This window comes from Scyliorhinus torazame, chromosome 10 (assembly GCF_047496885.1).
Source record: "Scyliorhinus torazame isolate Kashiwa2021f chromosome 10, sScyTor2.1, whole genome shotgun sequence".
Lineage (NCBI taxonomy): Eukaryota > Metazoa > Chordata > Chondrichthyes > Carcharhiniformes > Scyliorhinidae > Scyliorhinus > Scyliorhinus torazame.
The window spans coordinates 249,535,211-249,553,627 of NC_092716.1; the positions used below are offsets into that span (position 1 = coordinate 249,535,211).

General features: G+C 48.4%; 1 long non-coding RNA gene across 1 annotated transcript in view; it reads right to left on the bottom strand.

The window, feature by feature from the left end:
- The window catches only part of LOC140384939 (uncharacterized), a 43,793-nt gene extending 43,578 nt beyond the window's left edge, over positions 1-215 (bottom strand). Inside the window, exon 1 of the long non-coding RNA XR_011933233.1 lies at positions 73-215. This is a non-coding gene — a long non-coding RNA (uncharacterized lncRNA). The remainder of the gene's footprint in view (positions 1-72) is intronic.
- Between the last annotated feature and the right edge of the window lie 18,202 nt (positions 216-18,417).

An 18,417-nucleotide genomic window follows, 5' to 3' on the forward strand; every position in this document is an offset into this window, starting at 1 on the left:
CAGGTGAGGATTTGTTAAAAGCTTTAAGGATTACATGAAAGGTTCTATGAAAGTAGAGCAATATTGGCTCACCCATGCAGCAGAGAAAGGTTCTCTCCCAGGGAGCTCTTAGCTCTCAATCTTTTTTTCAGCATAAATAGTCTTCTGATCTCAAAAAATCCAATAATCCTCTTGAGTTCTTCCCTGGTGTCCAAAACCCAGCTATTGATTCAGCTTTCTTCTTCTTCTGACAGGCTCAGCTTGGAAATGATCTGTGCTCAAACAAAGTTCAATTCCCCTTTGTTTCCAGGAGCACAAGTCAAAGCACGAAACAGTCTCGCCTCATCGCACTGACCAAAGACCAAATGTTCCAAAATCAGACAGACGTGTGGCATGACATGAACTCTGACTGCAAATATGCCGTTGAAGTTATCCCGGAGACCTCATTGCTGCCAGGGCGCTTGCCTCTTTATTCAGGTGTGATGTCGCAAGCATGATTCATTAATAGTTCTTTCAAAATTGCAATGAAGTCGCTTTAATTCAAGCTAATGAGACTGTTGTAACAGTGCCCCCAAGGGACAATTTAGCCAAAATTGATTGCAAAATATTTTATCTGAGTCAAGTTTTTCATGAAACAAATCTTTCCTTATTCTCTAACCTTTCTCAAACACTAAAGAATTCATCATCCATTTTCTGATTGGCCCATCACGGTGTTCAATACAAAAACACCCACACTTCATTGGGTAACATGTTTGCACTTGGAACTAGTATCATTCCATACGTCTATTTAAACCACTGTATAAATAAATCCCCACCGCTTAATCCACTAATTAATTGTAAACGATCATTTATAATAGGTAACAAGTGGTCCCAATTTGCCATTCCCATTGAGATAAAAGAGGTCATTCGTGATGGCCTACCTTCTCAACCTTGCCCCTCGTCTGAGGTGGGGTGACCCTCAGGTTAAATCACCACCAGTCAGCTCTCCCCCCTCAAAGGGGAAAGCAGCCTATGGTCATCTGGGACTATGGCGACTTTACCTTTTAATTACAAAGATCACTGCATACAAAATGCTCCGGTTACTTCAGGCAAAGTCAGGTTTTCCAGCAGATGTTTAATCAGCTCTTCACACCTCTTTAAGGTGCAATTTCCTGGTCTGCTCACCTGTGAGGTTGTTAATCAGCCCTCAGAGCAAAGGTTCGTTTGTGACAACTGTCGGTAGAGTTTCCACTCATTTCAGTGACTAATACCTGTTCAATACAGGTGAAATCAGCCAGAGTATATGTGGTGAATGTATTCACCAGATAGGTGATATGCCTTTAAGGTTTGGTGTGATATGCCTTTAAGGCTTGGGTTGGAACCCCAGTGGACTCCACCTCTGGCTCCGCCTCCCCGGGGCGGTATATAATGTTGCATCCAGTGGGTAGCGCTCAGTTTGTACTGATGTCTCTGGCTAGCTATGTTCTTCGCGTATTAAAGCCTTCATTCACTTGATCTCTCTCCCGTGTCATAATTGATGGTATATCAATTTAATACGCAAACAACGACACTATGGACCCCGCTCTCAAGCCAGAGAAACTCGATCTAGATGCCCGCGCTCCAGAAGCCAAGGAGGTCTTCTCGCACTGGCTTCGCTGCTTCAAGGCATATATCGGCTCCTCAGAAGCACCTATCCCAGAAACGCGCAAGCTGCACCTCCTCCACGCCCGGGTGAGCCACAGAATCTCCATTTTAATCGAGAAGGCGGTCTCGTATGACGCTGCGGCCGAGATTCTAAAGAAGCGCTTTGTCAAGCCCATCAATGAGGTGTTTGCGCGGCATCTACTCACTACCCGCCGGCAGCGCTCCAGGGAATCGCTGGACGAGTATTTGGAAAAGCTCACCATACTCGCCAGAAACTGCGATTACCAAGCCGTGTCGGCGGAGGACCACATGAAGCTGCAGAGCTGGGACGCCTACGTGGCTGGAATCCGCTCGAACTACGTCAGGCAGCGACACCTAGAAAACAGGGCAAACAACCTGCAGGAAACGGTTAAATTAGCCACGTCGTTAGAGGTGGCCTACCAGAACCTCGGCACGTACCCCGCGGACCCTGCGAGCCCCACGCGGACTTCACCAGACCCGACCCGGCAACAGGCCTGTGCCACGTGGCTGCCCGCCGAGACCGGGGGACCGTCGTGCTACATCTGTGGTCAGGGCCAACATCCAAGACAGCGTTGCCCAGCCCGCTCCGCGACATGTAGCGACTGCGGCAAGAAGGGGAATCTCGCTACTAGAGTCTGCCTGGCCAGACCGAAGGCCCAAAGGCAGAAAACTCACCAGGCCCGTCCAACGGACTCACAGGCTCGCAGGCCCCGCAACATGGCTGCGTGCTTGCCGGCCACGCCCTTTTTCGACGAGTCATCGGCCTCATGCAATTCGTGGGGGAGGTCATCTTGCCCACCATCTTCTGCTCAACCTGACAAGTGTGACCAATGAGGGCGGCCATTTTGTGACTCCGATTCCCCGGATGACACAGACTACCAATAGCTTGGAGCAGTCACCCTCGACCAGTCGCGGCCGAAGAACCTACGGAGCTCCATGGTGAGGGGTCCAGGTCAACGGGCACGAGACCCCCTGCCTCTTTGACTCCGGGAGCACGGAGAGTTTCGTGCATCCAGAAATGGTAAGGAGCTGCTCCCTGCGCACCTTCACTGCCTCCCACACAATGTCCCTCGCCTCTTGGTCCAATTCGGTCCGAATTCGGGGGTACTGTATTGTGAACCTCGCGATCCAGGGCGCTGAATACTCCCGCTTTAAACTCTGTGTCCTCCCTCACCTCTGCGCCCCCCTACTGCTTGGTCTGGATTTTCAATGTAGTCACCGAAGCCTGACCATGAAGTTCGGTGGACCCTTAACCCCCCCTCACGGTCTGTAGCCTCACGACTCTGAAGGTTCCCCCCCCCCCCCCCTCACTCTTCGCGAACCTCACCCCCGAATGTAAGCCCATCGCCACCAGGAGTCGGCGGTACAGTGCCCAAGATATGACTTTCATCAAGCCAGAGGTTCAGCGACTCTTGTGCGAGGGGGTCATCGAGGCCAGCAACAGCCCCTGGTGGTGGTGGTAGTCCGGTCCGGAGGAAAGAACCGGATGGTCGTGGATTACAGCCAGACCATAAACCGGTTCACGCAGCTTGATGCGTACCCCCTTCCCCGCACAGCGGAGATGGTTAATCAGACCGCACAATACCGGGTTTTCTCCACGGTCGATCTGAAGTCCGCCTCCCACCAGTTCCCAATCCGCCCGGAAGATCGTCACTACATGGCTTTTGAAGCAGCTGGCCAGCTCTTCCACTTCCTTAGGGTCCCTTTTGGCGTTACTAATGGGGTCTCGGTCTTCCAGAGAACAATGGACCGAATGGTGGACCAGTACGGGCTGCGGGCTACTTACCCATTCTTGGACAATGTCACCATCTGCGGCTATGATCAGCAGGACCATGACGCCAACCTTGAGAAGTTCCTCCAGACTGCCCGGGTCCTCACCTTAACTTACAACAAAGAAAAATGCATTTTCCGCACAACCCAGCTAGCCATCCTCGGCTACGTCATGGAAAATGGGGTCCTCGGGCCCGACTCCGACCGCATGCGTCCCCTCCCGGAACGCCCTCTTCCCCTCAGCCTCAAGGCCCTCAAATGGTGCTTGGGGCTATTCTCCTACTATGTCCAGTGGTTCCCTAACTATGCGGACAAAGCCCGCCCACTTATTAAAACCACGACAATTCCCCTGACGGCTGAGGCCCGTTCAGCCTTCAGCCGTATCAAGGCCGATATCACTAAGGCCGCTACGCACGCGGTGGACGAGATCATTCCCTTCCAGGTCAAGAGCGATGCGTCAGACGTCGCCCTGGCTGCTACCCTCAACCAGGCGGGTAGGCCAGTTGCTTTTTTTTTCTAGAACCCTCAATGCTTCCGAGATCCGACGCTCCGCTGTCGAGAAGGAGGCGCAAGCTATTGTGGAAGCTGTGCGGCATTGGAGGCACTACCTAGCCGGTAGGAGGTTCACCCTCGTCACCGACCAATGGTCGGCTTTATGTTCGACAACGCACAGCGGGGCAAGATCAAGAATGATAAGATCTTGAGGTGGAGAATCAAACTCTCCCCTGCACTTACGATATTAAATATCGTCCGGGGGAGCTCAATGAGCCCCCAGATGTCCTGTCCCGCGGTACATGCACCAGCGCGCAAGAGGATCGACTGCAAGCTATCCACAATGACCTCTGTCACCCAGGGGACACCCGGCTTGCCCACTTTCTTAAGGCCCACAATCTGCCCGACTCCACCGAGCAGGTCAGGGCCATGACCAAGGATTGCCAAGTCTGCGCGGAGTGCAAACCGCACTTCTATCGGCCAGGCAAGGTTCGCCTGGTGAAGGCCTCCAGGCCCTTTGAGCGCTTAAGTATCGACTTCAAAGGGCCCCTTCCGTCCACCAACCGCAATGCCTATTTCTTAACCGTCATTGATGAGTACTCCCGCTTCCCATTCGCTGTCCCCTGTCACGACATGTACTCGGCCACTGTGATCAAGGCACTGCACAGCATCTTCACTCTGTTCGCTTTCCCCGCTTACATCCACAGCGACCGGGGTACATCGTTCATGAGCGATGAGCTGCGTCAGCACCTGCTTGGCAAGGGCATTGCCTCAAGCAGAACGACCAGCTACAACCCGCAGGGAAACGGGCAGGTGGAGAGGGAGAACGCGATGGTTTGGAAGGCCATCCTTCTGGCCCTGTGGTGTAGAAGTCTCCCAATCCCCCGCTGGCAGGAGGTCCTCCCTGACACCCTCCATTCCATTAGATCACTCCTCTGCACAGCCACGAACGAGACCCCTCATGACCGTTTGTTTGTTTTCCCTAGGAGGTCCATCTCCGGGGTCTCACTTCCACCCTGGCTGACAACTCCGGGACCTGTTCTTCTCCGGAGGCATGTGAGGAGCCATAAGACGGATCCCCTAGTCGAGAGGGTCCAGCTGCTACATGCTAACCCCCAGTGCGCCTACGTCACTCATTCTGATGGATGGCAAGATACGGTTTCCCTACGGGATCTGGCGCTCGCTGGTTTCCCCGCCAATATTTCTCCCTGCATCCCCGTGTCACCAGTCGCCACCAACCGCGCCCCTCCCGCCTCTCCATTCCCCACCCCCCCCGCACCTGCACTGTCGCCCCCAGCCATCCACCCGGGTCCTGCTCCCCAACCTTCTTCGACAGGCCAGACGGAAGCTCCGGCCGCCGTGCTCCCGGATTTACCATCATCGATGATGTCTGTGCCCACCGCACCTCCGCCTGAGCTGAGGAGGTCAAAGAGGATGATCAGGCCTCCTGATAGACTGAACGTTTGATCCCACGTCACTCCCGACGGGCTTTGTGGTTTTTTAAACAAGGGGTGAATGTGGTGAGTGTATTCACCAGATAGGTGATATGCCTTTAACGTTTGTTGTGCTATGCCTTTAAGGCTTGGGTTGGAACCCCGGTGGACTCCGCCTCTGGCTCCGCCTCCCCGGGGCTGTATATAATGTAGCGTCCAGTGGGTGGCGCTCAGTTTGTACTGAAGTCTCTGGCTAGCTAAGTTCTTTGCGTATTAAAGCCTTCATTAGGGGTTGTTTAGCACAGGGCTAAATCGCTGGCTTTGAAAGCAGACCAAGACAGGCCAGCAGCCGGATTGTGGAGACTAGGGGCTTTTCACAGTAACTTCATTTGAAGCCTACTTGTGACGATAAGCGATTTTCATTTTTCATTTTCATTCACTTGATCTCTCTGTCGTCTCATAATTGATGGTATATCAGGATAAGACCAAGGATTTTTAAACACGAAAGAGAGTTCTTCTGAGCCAGTCTCTCGGGATTGAGGATGACGTTCTTCCATTCCGGTTCAATGGGTTCTGCGATGGCGAATGAATCCAATGTGCTATCTGCAGACTTGCAGGGCTGGTGTGTTTGAAGATCGAGTTGCTGAGTTACTTGGATATTTGTGCGCTCCTTCTTCAACTTCGATCCTACATGTTCCCGATGAAGTCTCTCAATGTGCTGGGTGCCTTCCCGGAAGAACTTTCCTCCACTTTGATTGGTGACAAGCCAGATGGCCCAGTGAGTCGGCAGTAATGCTTGGTGTTAGCGGAAGAAATCGCTATATGTATTAAAGAATTGATATAAGAAATAATAAAGATGTTCCAGGTTTATAGCAGCACATGGCAAGGGGATAACCAGTAGGCAAGGGGTTAAAATGTTGAACCTTGAAGAAAAGTCACCTGCACTCGGAATAATTCAATCATCCTGTAGAGCATTAGACTAAGAATGTGGACCCATGTCACAGAAACCGTGGCTCCAGCCTGTCTGTAAGAGATCCATTGTCCAGCCCAGAGCAGGGAATAAAAACACCTTAACACCCCATCAAGGAGTTCAGGTCAAGGGGAATATTTTGAACAGGATCCGGGAAATTGTAAAGGTGCCCACTGATCGGCGGGCCAGCCTCTCTGAAGGATGACCTCCCTTCCTCCGCCGCCCCGCAAGATCCACCCGACACCTTCTTGCGGGGTGGCCGTGGGGAGGACGGCAACCGCGCATGCGCGGATGACGTCAGCGCCGTGCCAGTCCAGAAATAGAGAGGACTGTTTTATAATTAGAAGTCGCCCTTTCAGGACCGAGATGGGGAGTATTATTTTGTCTCAGAGGGTTGCACAGCTTTGGAACTCTCTGCCTCAGAAGACAATGGAGGTGGGGGTCATTGAATGCGGGGGTAGATAGATTTGTGTCAGGCAAGGGAATCAAAGATCATAGGGTGTAGACGGAAATGTGGAATTCGAAACACAGTCAGATCAGCCATGATCTTATTACAGCGTGGAGCAGGCTTGACGGGGCCAAATGGCCCACTTCTGTTCCTCATTCGTAGGTTTGTATGTTCCTTGTCAGTTCTAGCTAATTATTCAACTCCAGAATCAGTTAACTGTCAAGGCAAACAATAAAAATCAATCTTGTATTTTGTTGTTTCCTCTACCTATCATATGTAAACTTGTTTAATGGGTGAAAACATTGACTTTCAAAATGTATTGAAACTTCTTATGTGAGGCTTGTCATTGGGAAATCCCATTTTAAAAGTATTAACATTTATCTGCAGTACATGTTATGCAGGGGATGGATATCCCAGAAGGCCACCAAGTTGCTTAGAACAATAAAGTAAAGTCGCCATAGTTCCAGATGATCACAGGCTGCTTTTTCCTTGGAGGGATAGAGCTGAATGGTGGTGATTTATTCTGAGGGTCACCACAGCTCAGGCGAGGGGCGAGGTCGAGAAGACGGGGCCTTCATGAATAACCTCAGCCGGTACAGAACTGAACCCGCGTTGTTGGCCTTGCTCGGCTTCACGAACCAGCTGTCCAGCTAACTCAATACCAAGGGTGCTGGTACGATGCCGAGTAGCTGATCGAATCAAAGAGAATTTTCCCTCAGTTGTTCCGAACAGGCAGAGTACACATTGTACTCAACAAGCCCACACTTGAAAAACCTAAAACAAAATGTCTACTGTTAGATGTGATTCCACGATTGGGCGGCACTTGGTAAATAATGCTGAGTGCGCTAATAGTTACACTAACAACCAATTTAAGATAGTCAGTCGAGCTGGTATTGTGGCTTATTTACACTTGCTAGAAATGGTATACCTTCATAGGCAGGGACCAGTCCTCTGATGAAAATGGAAATGTGTTCATTCTTTGCACCTTACTTGACTAACCCAGGAGCTTTCTCCATGGCAACAACTCAGCCAATCAGATTTGGCTTGCCAACCACTCAACACTAATTACCCTTGTGATCTAAATTGTTGTGATCCTTTGAAATGTGACATTCTTACGTCTGTGCCTAATGAGCGTCGGATGAAAAGCTTTGGCAACATGTCCTTCGTTCAAATGCCAACAGTGCAACTTTGATTCCTGTTGTGGCTAAGGAGCACTTAGGATCTACGACTATGTCGTGTCCTTGAAAGTAGAAGGCAATGACCAGAGTTGCAAAGAATAAAGTCTTGTCATATCCTGCGAACCCAGAATCCACTATTGATCTGAAGCATCAACATCTGTATTAGCATGCAGTTCCCTCACAATTACACTGGGTGGCAGAGGACAATTGGGGGATATGTAAAAAAGCAGCTCTCCACAGTGCCAGAAATCAAGTATCTTCATACTCTTATACAATAATTAGCCTTCCAGATGAGTGTGATTTAACCGTGAGCGATTTAAAATAATAGCCTCAATACTAGAACATTCTTGATGGATGGGATAGTGTAAGTGGGCAGGGAGGGTTGAGAGAGGGGTGGTAGCACAGTGGTTAGCAGTTGCTTCACAGCTCCAGGGCCCCAAGTTCGATTCCCGGCTTAGGTCACTGGTTGTGTGGAGTCTGCAGTTCTCCCCGTGTCTGCGTGGGTTTCCTCCGGGTGCTCCGGTTTCCTCCCACAGTCCAAAGATGTGCAGGTTAGGTGAATTGGCCGAGCTAAATTGCCCTTAGTGACCAAAACTGTTAGGTGGGGTTGCTGGGTTGCGGGGATGGGGTGGAGGTGTGGACTTGGGTAGGGTGCTCTTTCCAAGGGCCGGTGCAGACACGATGGGCTGAATGGCCTCCTTCGGCACTGTAAATTCTATGATTCTATGAGAAAGGGACAGTGGTGCTAAAATTGCCAAACAAAACAGGAACGCAGCCCCAAACTTTCCCGTATGTGCCTGTTGTGACGATGCCCTGGGTAAGTGTGCGGTCAATTCCAGCCCCACCCATCCCAGATGGACAAGTGAATCAACCAATAACTATTAGAAAATTCCCAAAGTCTTGGGCCCGTGTCTGCCCAATAATGTAACCACCAGGTTTGTAAGTTGGAACACAATGGGCGCGATTCTCCACCCCCACGCCGAAGTGGCCGCGCCGTCGTGAACGCCGTCGAGGTTCACGACAGCGCGGAACGGCCCCGGTCCCGACCGATTCAGGCCCTGACAACGGGCCAGTATTGGGGCCGTGTCATCTATCCGCGCCAGGCCTTGTCGCCCGCGTAAAAGCGGCGCCGAATAGATGACGCGGCCGGCGCCGCATAACGGACGTCATCCACGCATGCGCGGGCTGGCCGGCGCCAACCCGCGCATGCGTCGTTGCCGTCCTGTCCAAATCTGCCCCGCAAGAAGATGGGGGACGGATCTTGCGGGGCCGCGGAAGGAAGGAGGTCCTCCTTCAGAGAGGACGGCCCGACGATCGGTGGGCACCGATCGTGGGCCACCCCACATTCAAGGTACCCCCCGGTGCAGGATTCCCCCTCGACCCCCCACAGGCCGCCCCCCCAGCGTTCACGCACCGCCCACGACTGCAGCGACCAGGTGTGGACGGCGCTGGGGGGAACCTGCCGTTTTGGCCTGGCCGCTCGGCCCATCCGGGCCTCAGAATCGCTGGGGTGCCGAAGAATCGCCATTTTGGGTATCTCCGGCGATTCTCCGGCCTGCGGCCCGCGAAACTCGACTGGCCTGTTCCCGCCGCTTGGGAGAATCGCGGGAGGGCGTCGGACCGGCGTCCCTGGAAATTTCGGCGGCCCCGGAAATTTTGGCAGCCCAGGCGATTCTTCCAACCGGCGTGGGAGTGGAGAATCGCGCCCAATTACTTTTTATTCATACCAAGAACCCTCATGAAATATGCAGTAAATGCAGCTGGATAATGGCAAACTATCGCCCTGCACCCACTTTAACTGTCCCACCCTCTGCCCACACTCGCAAGACAGACAAATACAGAGGGGAGGAGGGGGAAGGGGGAAAATAGTAAGGATTAAAGTCAACCGATAAGAGTCTTTATTTCGAATGGTGGTTCTTTAACACAATTTCCTCACAGCACACTTGCTGATTAAAGCCTCTGATTTACATTGGGTAGTGGTCTTCTTTGCAGAGTTATTCATCCAGAGTCCTTATATTTTAGAAAAATGCAGCACTCACAGGCTGGAGGCTCTCTGGATTGACACTTTGGTTCTTATCAAACTGGGCCCTCAGCTCGAGGTTGACCTCCAGGCCTACACCTTTCTGGAGAAACACTTAATTTCACATCAAACCTTGCTTCCAGCTCGTGGTTTGACTCCCGGCCTCTGCAGTCTCAAGTAAACGACGCAAAGATTTGCTGGAGAGAGAGTCGGTCCTCACAGTGGCCTTCTGAAGAGAGTTGAGCTGGGACTTTTTGGAAGAGGGTTAGTTAGATCTCTTCATCCAGGCTCTCAGAATCGAAATGTAAACCAAACTGGAAGCCCCTTGACTCCGAAAACATTTCAGTGGGATCAGATCCAATCACCTCCTGTTACTGAGCAGAGCACAGCCTTTTGGAACAATTTATTGCCCATTAGCCCAATCAATCAAACCGAATCACAGCCAATCTCTGGCATTGGTGCCGGCCGGTCCACGGCTCCGGTTTGAACCAACGCAGACCAGCACAGTGAACTCTCCTGATGCTGAAACCCTCTGCTTGATTTAAAGGCACAGGCCACTTGCCTCAAAGACACATGTCCATTAATCGTCCATGAATCAAAAATGTAACGGCAAAAAATAAAAGAAAGGAAGTAAGGGAAGGACAGGGAACAAACAGGAAGGACCCTTACACTTTTGTAATGCTGACAGTGGTGTCTTTCATGCCAATTGAGTTCCCCACCAGGAAGAGGTGGGAAACATTTGATATATTCCAACCAGCCTCTCTCAGCACAACTGGGAGCTTCATTGAAGTTGTAAAGGGTCACAAAAGCTACCAGCTCCACAAGTTTAAGTGCTGCTTTATGGAAACACCTTGTAGGTCAGGAGGAGTAAGCATGCTGTTCCTAATCCTGCCAGGAAACTTTCAGCTAACCCACTGCCCATCTCTTCATGCCCACCCCTCCCCTTGGATCTCGATGGGTCAGCCTCAATTACGGCCATCCACATTCCTAAACCACACAAGGACCAGCGGCTAACCTGCCACCATTGGCCCAAACGGTACCCGGATGTGGCCTCCTTGTGCTGAATATCCAACATGGGCAAGATGGAATACACGGTGCTGTAGCACTTTGGGATAACCGCTCAATTTCCACGTGTGACACAGTTGTGTCATCAAACAACGCAAGGTGCACTCTGTAGTACGGGACCAGTTTTTCCTCTCTTCTGAGAAACGACTCAGTTTTTAGGTACAGGCTAACTTTCTGCAGTATGCTGTCTGCTGCCAATTCCGTCTTCAACCTCTCTCGTAACACAGTTCTCAGTCGCATGTGAAACCACTGTCCATGTCAGAGGTTGTTTCACCATCATTAACATGATCGATGATAGCAATATGTCTAAGCATGTCAGCTACTCAGTTGGGTGAACCTGCAAGGTACTCAACTTTGAAGTTGTACTGATGAAAGTGACCTGACCATCTGTGGATACATAGTGGTCAGCCTGATGTAGCTACCAATGTAATTAAAGCTTGGTGATTGGTGAGGAAAATGAACTTTCTACCACAGAGATTCATGTGCCAATGTTTGGCTAGTGCTTCCTGCTCTCCAGGAAAGTATTTGTATTCAGTTGCTGCCAATGGGTATGATGCATAAGTGATTAATTATTTAATTCCTTCAATTATCTGTAAGAATACAGCTCTGTGATGAATGCAAGAAATTGTTATATATATTGTACTTTATATCTGTTGCAGTAAGGGTTTTAAAAGCCTGGGTTAAGGTATATATTTGTTGCAGTAATATTCTTTAAAGAACCTAGGTTAAGATATCCAGACCGTGTCTGCTAAAACTATAATTAAGAAGTGGTAAAATGTGGGGTCATGATTGATTCCAACCATCATGTGACATCTTAGCGAGATACAGATGATGTAAGTACTGGGAGGATCCATGTCTGTCTGTAGTTTTGCAGTTTACCATAGGATTTGAGTCTGACAAGACAGAAGGATTTTAAGTTGAACAGCAGGCTGCTGGGTTGAACAGAAATGTACTGAATCTGCTCTTGAATGGAACTCTCTCCAAAGGTCTACACAAAAATGCAAGTAATCTGTTAACTTTACTTATAAATAGCATTTGAACTGTATTGGGTGGCATAACTGGAGTTAGTAGCAGGTATAAATAGTAAGTTTAAGTTTTTCCTTGTGTTTAAGAACTGTTCAACTGATAATTGTAAAGATATTCTTTGATGGTAACATAGTTAATTCTGTGCTTTAATTAAAGTCTGTTTTAACATAAAAGATTACTATTGGTCAGAGTCATCACTCCTGGGGTGAGGCATCCTTTCCACACAGTTTTACAAATGTAAAAACATTATTTGGGCTTCTTGCCTGGTACCCTAAAAAATGTTGGGGTCGGGTCCGGTACGCCCATCGCTCCAACTGCATTTCCTGACACATCTGTTGTGATATACATGCAGGTTGAAATGAGTGAGGGCTGGCTGAGAGGTTATTTTCATCTTCACCTGTGTGATTATCCATTCCCATTGTACATCTTTGCGCAGTAGCTTCTGAAGTGGCTCCGCAATCTCTGTGCTTCGGAACAAATTTGTGATCAATGTTGGTAATAGTGAGGAATTATGCCAACTCTTTCATGTTTGATGGGTAGGGAGCACAGATGAATGCCATTATCGTGCAGAGGCTTTACTCCAGCTACTGTCACTCTGTACCCTAGAAAGTCAATCTCAGGTGGCACAAATGTGCATTTCTCCTTGTTGAGTGTCAGATTATGTTTTGGGAGTCCAGCGAGCAGGGCTGATAAGTATTAATTGCGTTCTGCTTTGTCCTGTTGCAACATATCTTCAAGAGATAACAGTGTGCCATCACTAGAAGGGCAGTGTGTCATTGATCCAGTCTTGGTTTCACTTTGGCCTATGAGAAGAACACAGCACTCACAGCTCTTTTGCTAATGTATTCAAACTTTCTACCCAGGTATACTGTTCTCATGCACCTAGTCTAAATAAATGACGCACAACACATTCATGCAATCCCTTTTGAGTGATTGGTGCCTTTATATCATTGTTTAAACACGGCATGGTGATCAGCAGTGGGCAAACAGCCTGGCCGGAAGATTAAGTGCAGCTATGGTATGACATGGTGAACAGACTTAGATCATGCTACATCATAGAATTTACAGTGCAGAAAGAGGCCATTCGGCCCATCAAGTCTGCACCAGCTCTTGGAAAGAACACCCTACTTAAGCCCACACCTCTACCCTATCCCTATAACCCAGTAACTCAATATAACCTAAGGGCAATTTAACATGGCCAATCCACCTAACCTGCACATCTTTGGACTGTGGGAGGAACCCAGAGCACCCGGAGGAAGCCCACGCAGACACGGGGAGGACGCGCAGACAGTGACCCAAGCTGGGAATCGAACCTGGGACCCTGGAGCTGTGAAGCCACAATGCTAACCACTATGCTACCGTGCTGCCATGATATGACCCTCAACGTTTTGGTCAGAGCACAGTGGACTCACAGCATTGGTGAGTATTGAAAGTGCCGTGTACTGTATAGATTTGATGAAACAGTGCAGAGACTGTGCTCAGATAAAGAGAAGGTAAGCAGACGGATCCCTCGTGGTGAAATTGCACCTGTCAGTTCAGGAGTGGGCCATCACATCGAGTGGAACAGAACCGGGTTAGTTCAGTCAGGACAGGCGAGTGACCAGGGTGTGGGCTGGACTGATAGCTGGTCAAGCAAAAGGAATCTGTCATAAAAGTCGGGCCAGGGAAGATTGTGATTAGAATGGGTGTAGCTTCGGAAAAGTGTGGGAAAGGGGATGCTGTGGCATTCATCGCCAGGTACTATTGGAGAAGGAAGGCCAAAGCGATATACCCACAAAATTCTCCAATCTGAATTGGCGTGGAGCTGACCATCTAACCGACCGCAAAATGTTTGAACAGCCGACAGAACTCTGGTTTCTCGATTCCTTTGTTTGAGCCAGGCAATCAAACCATAAAAATTCATCTACAGAGGCTGAACATGTCAGGATCAATAGTAGACGAGCTAAAGGATCCTCTATGGAATACATTGGAAGACTTGTTCAGGATCAGGTTAAACTTTCATATTCATCCACCAGGGTTCATGTCCTTTCGACAACAGCCTACAGAATCCATAAACCACTTTATCAGCAGGGGCAGGGAAAAGGGTATGTACGGCGATTTTCAAAATGTAGAACTAACATACAGAATGGTTGAGTTGGTGACCGCATCCACTTCCATGGAAGGCTTCCAGAAAGTTCTGCTGGACAAGCCCAAAACGTAGAGCATCGAAGCTGCTATTCAAGAATGGGTGTAAGCTTGAAGCGATCCTTGCATGTCCTCAGCACAAGCGCATGTGCGGCCATGGACCCGGCAATTCTCCGGGCCGTATCAGCAGCTAGAGCCGGGTACTCTACGCTGCCTTGATGCTAGCCCCCAGCCAAACGGAGGATCGGTGGCCGTTTTACGCGATGTTGTCTTTCATAAAACGCCACCGTTCCTACTCGGTTATTAACCAGCCCCATATCTTCTTTAAAAAGAACCAAGAGTGGTTTGTGGTGAAGTGCCTCCCATATACATACTGGGGGATCTTTACCCCATGTTCTATTGAAAAGCCTTCTTTTCCAATCAGAGAGTAGACTATTTTAGCCTCATCTAAATCAAGTTGCTGATATGCATGGCTCATATCTAGGTTTGTATAACACTGACCTCCAGCCAGCTTTGCGTAAAAGTCTTAACTCTTGGGGGATTAGATACTTATCTAACTTGGCAGCCTGATTAACTGTTAATTTGTAGTCTTCACAGAATCAGACAGCCTTGTTTGACAAAGAGTCATCGGACTCGAAACGTTAGCTCTTTTTTCTCTCCTTACAGATGCTGCCAGACCTGCTGAGACTTTCCAGCATTTTCTCTTTCGTTTCAGATTCCAGCATCCACAGTAATTTGCTTCTTTCAGACAGTCTTGCCAGGTTTTATCACAGGAACTATGGGTGCTGCCCACTTTGCAAATTGAACTGGCTGGATAATACCCAGTTCTTCCAATATCTTCAATGTCATGTCCAAATGTTTTCTCACAAGGCATTTGGTACTAGTCTCCATCTAAATAAATGAGGGGTTGCCTCTGGATCTACACAGATCGTGGAGGCCCTTTATGTTACCTAACTCCTCGCGAAAAACATTCTTATACTTCTTCATGAACTCAGGAATTCCTTCTTCCCATATTTGGAAGATCTCCATCCAGTTCAAACTTGATTAACTTGAGATTCCATGACCTCGTCCTGATATCAAGTCAGGCATGCTGAGGATGCTAAATCGTGCCCGGTATATTTAACCTCAAGTCACTAGGTCATGGGATTTGAGTGGGGTAAAGATGATATATTTAATGGGATGAGCCAGGTCTGTACCAGGTCTGCAGCAGGGCTGAAGCAGTCAGATGAGAGTCAGTTCGCTGGACGTTGCAAGCTGAACAACCGCTTCTGCAAAAGGCCGTCAGGTTGAGCAGTGGTCTGACACGGACAAGAATATGCAGGCTGTTTCCTGACAGGATCTCTCTCTCTCCAAGCAGTCATTCAAACAAATTCTTTATCCAGAGGCTGGCAAGTGATTCCATGTTTGCTAACGTTACTCAAAAGTGGGTTTTGACCTATTATGGGTTTTGCTCGATGGAGATAAAGAAAAAATGAAATGAAATGAAAATCGCTTATCGTCACAAGTAGGCTTCAAATGAAGTTACTGTGAAATGCCCCTAGTCGCCACATTCAGGCTACTGTTCGGGGAGGCTGGTACGGGAATTGAACCATGCTGCTGGCCTGCCTTGGTCTTCTTTCAAAGCCGGGGATTTAGCCATGTGCTAAACCAGCCCTTTAGGCTGGTAGAGTTTAAAGTGTTTAATTTTATTATTAATCATTGTTTAATTGGTAATTGTAAGCTATATGGCTGTGCTGTTAAAGGTATTATGGGCCAGGGTTTAGAGAACCCCAAAATGTATCATGGGGTTCACATGACCCATAACTTTGAATAGATTTTGGTTATGGGGAGCACAAGGGCCCACTTTACAGGTGTGGTGCAACAGAGAGCTAAAAGTATTTTTTAAACAAAAAACAATGTTTCTTCTATGAATCCCATTAACATTTTTAAACACACACAGTAAACATCTTAGCAACCATCAACTAAAATACTCCCCCCAAACTTTATAAGTACTTTATAAGTAACCCTTAATCTTTGCTTACAACATCCATAAGACAAATACCCTCTTTAACACAGAGATCAGGTTTAAATTCTCTAACTGAGAGCAGTTATCACTTTGCAATCATCCAAATGAACACTCTTTAACTTGCAGAGATATCCGTGCACATCAGCTGCTTTCACTACGGCTCTTCACTCTCAAAACAAAACTAAAACTCACAGACACACACCAGCTTTTCTTCAAAGTGAAAGTAAAAGCAGACAGACAGCCCAGCTCCACCCACACTCTGACATCGCTGCAGCTATTTGACAAACACACATTTCTTAAAGGTACACCCACTACAGCTATTTGATAAACACCAATTTCTTAAAGGTACTCCCATATGACAACGGTGGTATTATACTGTGATAATAATGAAGTTTGGGACTTCTGTCTGGTTTCCTAGTAAATGTTGGGGTCTGATCCGGAATCGTAATAACTGGCCTTGCCTTTTTAAGTTCAGTCCCATATAAAATTTCTTCTGGCGCATCTCTTCTCTTTCCCATGTATTTTATTACGTCAACATAGTACTGTAAGTTGGCCTCTCTCTAAGTCTCTTTATGCCTATTCATGGCAGGTTGCAGTTGACCCGTAGATGAACCCGTATTGTCTGTGAATTCAGGACATGTTGGCCAAAATCCTCCATCCTTGTTCGCGGCTGAGATTTTCCGGTGCGTTGGAAGTTCATAGAGTTTTGGCTGGAACTCCAAGTCTTCCATTCTCGCCCGTGACAGGTCCCACCATGGAAGAGACTCGAGTACTCTGCCCGTTGTATCAGCAGTAACAACATTCCCTGTACCACTGCCTGTTGTGTTAGGAGCTAAAGGGGAACACACACCCTATCATAATGATCCCTTCACTAGGTGGGAAAACACACCACAATATCAGACCATATCAGCTGGGCTGAGATCAGAAGGAAATGCATTCAAGAATGAAATATGCCCAGAAGTAAACTATTCAAACACATCATATATTGTTTAATTTAGATCAGTATCTTGCTTCCAGAGGCAAAAAGCACACAATTTTGAAAGTTGATCTGGAAAGCACTGAATTTACAGTGCAGAAGGAGGCCATTTGGCCCATCGAGTCTGCACTGGCCTTTGGAAAGAGAACCCTACTTAAGCCCACATCTCCACCCTATCCCCGTAAATCAGTAACCCCACCTAACCTTTTTTGGACACCAAGGGCAATTTAGCATGGCCAATCCACCTAACCTGCACATCTTTGGACTGTGGGAGGAAACCGGGGTGGAAGTGCAAACTCCACCGACACCCGAGGCCGGAACTGAACCTGGGACCCTGGAGCTGGGAGGCAGCAGCGCTAACCACTGTGCCACCCGTTTCAAGAGTTTCAAAAGTTATTGGCAATGAGATTTTTAATTGACGCACACCTTAGAATTCCATCTCACTGCAACAATGTAATACAGTTAACAGGAGCGACCCGAAAGAACACCAAATGCCTGATATAGATCAGCTCTGATCGAGCTAAATGGCCTACTTCTGTTCCCATGTTCCTACTCCCTTCCTTTGAAAAGTAGCACATGCTCCTGGGCAGAGAACTGGCAATCAAACCCACACAATCGTGGGAAATCCACTTATCTGTTATTGTTTCAACCATCCATTATTCCTTTCGTTTCAGATTCCAGAATCTGCAGTAATTTGCTTTTATCCATATTATCCACTTGATACAGACAGTGCGCATCTGGCTTCCAGCAGCGTTGCAGCAGTGAAATATTCCTGATGGCCCATCCATTGGAGGTAATGAAGACCTTTGCCAGATTACTTGCTTCCTCAGTTTCAGGGCCGTGAGAGAATCTCTGTTGCCAGTAATCTTGACAGTAATTTATGGGTTTGGCTCTGCCCTGTTTCACACAAAAGCCACAAGAACTTCTTTGCAAAAAAGCAGCCAGCAGAAGCTCATTCCATGTTCACAGCACTTGGCCTCGATATCCACAATCCACTGGATGGTTTCTTCCAAAGTCAGGAGTTCACACATGATTTCCAGCAGCGGAAGTCTGCATGTGATCAGTCAGTGAACGACTTATTTCGCTCAGCGGGAAGCCTTTGTCTCCTTGGTCGTTGCTGTGTCAAATGTCTGCAACATCCCTGTCACTGCCCCGACAATCACTGGTAGGTGAATTCACAGTATTTTAATAGCTGTTTCTTGAAAGGGTCGAAAGTGAACCCACAATGAATAGAAAACATTATATATTGGGCAGCGCGGTAACACAGTGGTTAGCACTGTTGCGTCA